Raw genomic sequence first — 4846 nt, forward strand, 5'->3', positions numbered from 1 at the left:
ACCTGCAATGGGAAACTTTTCTAGGATTTGAATGTTATCCGCGCTAGGACATGCCTGTCACTCAGTACCATTTTAAGACATATAATGAGAGAACCAGGAATATGTGTTTTCTCGAGAGGAGCATCTCAGGAACATAAAACCAAATGCATATCCAGAAGAAATGTCTGTTAGGCTTCTAGAAACAAAAACCAACTGGAATATTTAAAATCATGAAGAAGGGGGAGGAAGAGAAAAAGAAAAATCTTAGATGTAAAGCAGGTGTGACAAGGTTTGCTTTCCTCATCAGTAAGAACAAAGTAAATATTAAGTAAGATTCCTTATTATATTGCACACACACACACACACACACACACACACACACAAAATGGGCAGCAACTCATTCCTTCACTTTGACAAATACATACAGATACCTATGGCTCCTGCCATGTGCCAGGCCTGCTCTAGGCACTGCAGATCCATCAGTGAACTCAGACGCAGGGCTCTGCCCTCCTGGCACTTCCTCTCCCGGAGCAGGAATACAACAAGCAAGTGAAGCATATGGAATACTGGTCGGTGCTCAGTGCTACGGAGGAGAATAAAACAGGGATTGGCCACCTGCCAAGCAGGAAGACAGCCTTCTCCAGAAACTGAGCCCTGACGGAAACTCGAGCTTGGACTTTCCAGAGGCCAGAACTGTGAGAAAATACATTTCTGTTGTTTAAGCCACCCATTGGTGCTATTTTGTTATGACAGCCCAAGCAGACTTGATTTGGGTACCGTGGAGTGGGGGGAGGATGCTGTAACAAATACCTACCATGTGGAAGAGGCTTCGGGACTGGGAAACGGGTAGAGGCTGGAGGAGTTTCGAGGCGCATGTGAGAGAAAGCCTACATTTCCATGAAGGGACCATTGGTAGAAAGATGGACCTCACAGGCAATGCTGATGAGGGCTCAGAAAGAAAACAGGGGCACTGGAGAGACTGTCTCCATCATCTCAGAGAACAGAGAAAGAATGTTGGCGGAAATGTGGACCCAAAAAGCCACTCTGGTGAGGTCTCAGATGGAAAGGAGGAACATGTTATTGGAACTGGAGAAAAGGCCACCCTTGTGATAAAGCGGCTAAGAACTCGGCTGAATTGTGTTCTAGTGTTTTGTGGAAGGTAGAACTTGTAAGCAAGCGATCGGACTGGATATTTAGCTGAGGCGATTTCTAAGCAAAGTTTAGAAGGCTTCGCAGTGGTTTCCCCTTACCACTTACAGTAAAATGCAAGAGGAGAGGGAGAAATTGAGGAAAATTTAAGCCAAGAAGAACGAGAACTTGAAGATTTGGAAAATTCTCAGCCTGTTCATATTGCAAAAAAATGAGAAGAACGTGTTCTGAAGAGAACCCTAAGGGTGTGGCTGAAACACTCACTCTCTGATAAGGAGATTAATATGGGTATGAACCACAAATTTAATCCACTGCCTCAGAAGAAGCCCAGAAGAGACGGGATTATACCAGCAGAAACACTGCCAAGACCAGGGAGAGGGAAACGAAAGATGAAATGAAAGAAGGCTGCTGGATTTCTTGGATCCCACAGGACTGCACAACAGGGCTGCGAATGTTCGCTGCTCTTCAAGAGAAGAGAAGAATGACCCCAGAGGTGACTCGGGTCACCGGGGCTGCCTCCATCTTGGTTCCAAAGGGTGGAGCCACCACTGTGGTTTCAACGGGCTGAGCTGCAATGACCCAAAGCCCCTGGGGGCAGGGTCACTTGGCAGAGCCTGGGGTAGGGGGTACCCGCACCTAGCAGAGCCGGGGACGCTTGCCTAGAGCATGTGGGTGGCCGGAAGGCAGAGCATTGAACCAAAGAGGAAAATTCGTGAGCCTAATGGAATTCTCCTTGCTCGCTTTTGGATTTGCTTAGGACCCAAGGAAGCCAGTGGGGCTCAAGCAGAGTGAGTGAGGGGGACAGTGGTGGGTGAGGTGAGAGAGGAAACAGGAGTCAGACCACATGGGGGCTTGGAGAGCTCAGGCTTCATGGTTTTTTTGGCCACACTGCACTATCTTTTTTTTTTTTTTTTAAGATTTATTATTATTTTATTTTTATTTTTGTCTGCATCGGGTCTTAGTTGAGGCACGCGGGATCTTTGTTGAGGCATGCAGGATCTTTTATTGTGGCGTGTGGGCTCTTTGTTGCAGCACACGGGCTTCTCTCTAGTTGTGGCATGGGCTCCAGGCCCGTGGGCTCTGTAGTTTGCAGCACGCAGGCTCTCTAGTTGAGGCACGTGGGCTCAGTAGTTGTGGCGCAAGGGCTTATTTGCCCCAAGGCATGTGGGATCTTAGTTCCCTGACCTGGGATCGAACCCGTGCCCCTCTGCAGTGGAAGTGTGGAGTCTTAACCACTGGACCATCAGGAAATTCCCTCATGCTTCATTCATGATTCTGTAGTGAGTTATAATCCACACGTGGTGCTGGGGCTATAATAAAAATATCCTCAAGTTAAAATAATAAAATGTAAATATAAAATCCTCAACATTAAAAATCACAAAATAGGGCTTCCCTGGTGGCGCAGTGGTTGAGAATCTGCCTGCTAATGCGGGGGACACAGGTTCGAGCCCTGGTCTGGGAGGATCCTACATGCCACGGAGCAACTAGGCCCATAAGCCACAACTACTGAGCCTGTGCGTCTGGAGCCTGTGCTCCGCAACAAGAGAGGCCGCGATAGTGAGAGGCCCGCGCACCGCGATGAAGAGTGGCCCCCGCTTGCCACAACTAGAGAAAGCCCTCGCACAGAAACGAAGTCCCAACACAGCATTAATTAATTAATTAATAAACTCCTACCCCCAACATCTTCTTTAAAAAAAAAAAAATCACAAAATAAATGTGAATAAGTTCTACCAATAAAAAGGTGAGCTTAGTTAAAGAAAAAGTGTAGGGCCCCTTGAGGGTATATAAAACTCACCCAAGCTGGGGGGTGAAGGGGGAGTTGGAAACGTCTCCTTGAGGACGAGACATCCCAGTTGAGATCTGAGATAAAGAGGATTTAACCAGGAGGACAGGGGTGAGGATGCAGTTGAGGAGAGAGGATTTCAAGCAGAGGGGAGGCCTACGTGAAGGCTCCAAGATATGTTGAAGACCAGTGGTTCCAGGAGGTGAAAGGTGAGCTGATATTCCTGATCCAAGGGCAAGTGCACAAACAGAGCTGGAACAGAGGCAGGGCTGGATCTTACAAGGCCCTGTGAAGTACGCTTAGATTTTGAACTTTAGAGCAAGGCGATGTCAAGATGATTTTAAGTTAGAGGAACATCATTTTTCCATGTGCATTTTTAATGGAAAATGGATCATAGGAACAAACAGGAACCAGTGGAGACCTACTGGGAAGCCCTCACAAAACGTCCAGATGAGAGATACCGGCAGGTGGGTCTGGGGCAGCGGTTATTATATATCACCTGAAGCAGTCTACAAAGGCTCTCATGTAATTCCTAAGCCCAAGCATAAAGCAATGAAATGGATCATCAATGCAAAGGAGGGAGCAGGGCTGAAGCAACAGGCCCCAGGCAAGGAATTCACAGCTATGCTCCCCACTGTTGGGGACAGAGTAGGGTAAGGTCACCTCCACTAGTGAAAAGAAGAGAGGAAGAAAAAGAAAACGTTTGGTGCATACTACTGCCCGTGCTGAAGCTTTGAGCAAGTTACAGCCCCAGGAGGACAAAAGGACATGGATATAGAACAGATTCCTCACCACCACGAACTGAGCCAAGCTGCCTGCCTGTTCTGTGACCAGCCCTGTAATAGCCCCAAATCACTGCAGGACCAAAGTTCTGAAAAACCATTATAAGCCTGGATCTGGGCAGGGGGCCCCAGAGAACAGGTGGAGGAAATCTTAAAACCACTAGAGAGGGAAGGGCAAGACAAACGGGGAAAAACTAATTCAATGAAAGAAAGCCAACAAAATCAACAATCTGAATAAAACCAATGCCAAATTAAATGCATCTTCTAGAATACTATAGAAATATTATATATATATATATATAGGAATAAATTTCATTTTAAAAGTATAAGAAATTAGGAGACAAAAACAGTAAGAAATGAAACATGAACAAATGGACATAAGTAATTTTAAAGCTTGGAAGTAAAAAGAGTGTCATTAGTATAATAACAAATAAATGGGACAGACTCTAGTCTAAACAAAACCAAAGTGTTCACTTCAGCAGCACATATACTAAAAAATTGGAATGATACAGAGAAGATTAGCATGGCCCCTGCACAAGAATGACATGCAAATTCGTGAAGCATTCCATATTTTTGGACATGGAAGCAACCTAAGTGTCCATCGACAGATGAATGGATAAAGAAGATGTGGCACGTATATACAATGGAATATTACTCAGCCATAAAAAGAAATGAAACTGAGTTACTCATAGTGAGGTGGATGGACCTAGAGTCTGTCATAAGTAAGTCAGAAAGAGAAAAATAAATACTGTCTGCTAACACATATATATGGAATCTAAAAAAAAAAAAAAAGTGGTTATGAAGAACCTAGGGGCAGGACAGGAATAAAGACACAGACGTAGAGAATGGACTCGAGGACACAGGGAGGGGGAAGGGTAAGCTGGAACGAAGTGAGAGAGTGGCATGGACATATATACACTACCAAATGTAAAATAGATAGCTAGTGGGAAGCAGCCGCATAGCGCAGGGAGATCAGCTCAGTGCTTTGTGACCACCTAGAGGGGTGGGATAGGGAGGGTGGGAGGGAGACGCAACAGGGAGGAGATATGGGGATATATGTATATGTATAGCTGATTCACTTTGTTATAAAGCAGAAGCTAACACACCATTGTAAAGCAATTATACTCCAATAAAGATGTTAAATAAATAAATA

At 45.3% G+C, this 4846-nt stretch overlaps 1 non-coding gene across 1 annotated transcript; it reads left to right on the forward strand.

The window, feature by feature from the left end:
- Positions 1-4159: 4159 nt before the first annotated feature.
- Positions 4160-4268, forward strand: LOC137204239 (U6 spliceosomal RNA). The gene has a single exon (XR_010933477.1). It is a non-coding gene; the product is annotated as a U6 spliceosomal RNA (small nuclear RNA).
- The last annotated feature ends 578 nt before the right edge of the window (positions 4269-4846 follow it).

This window comes from Pseudorca crassidens, chromosome 12 (genome assembly GCF_039906515.1).
Source record: "Pseudorca crassidens isolate mPseCra1 chromosome 12, mPseCra1.hap1, whole genome shotgun sequence".
NCBI lineage: Eukaryota > Metazoa > Chordata > Mammalia > Artiodactyla > Delphinidae > Pseudorca > Pseudorca crassidens.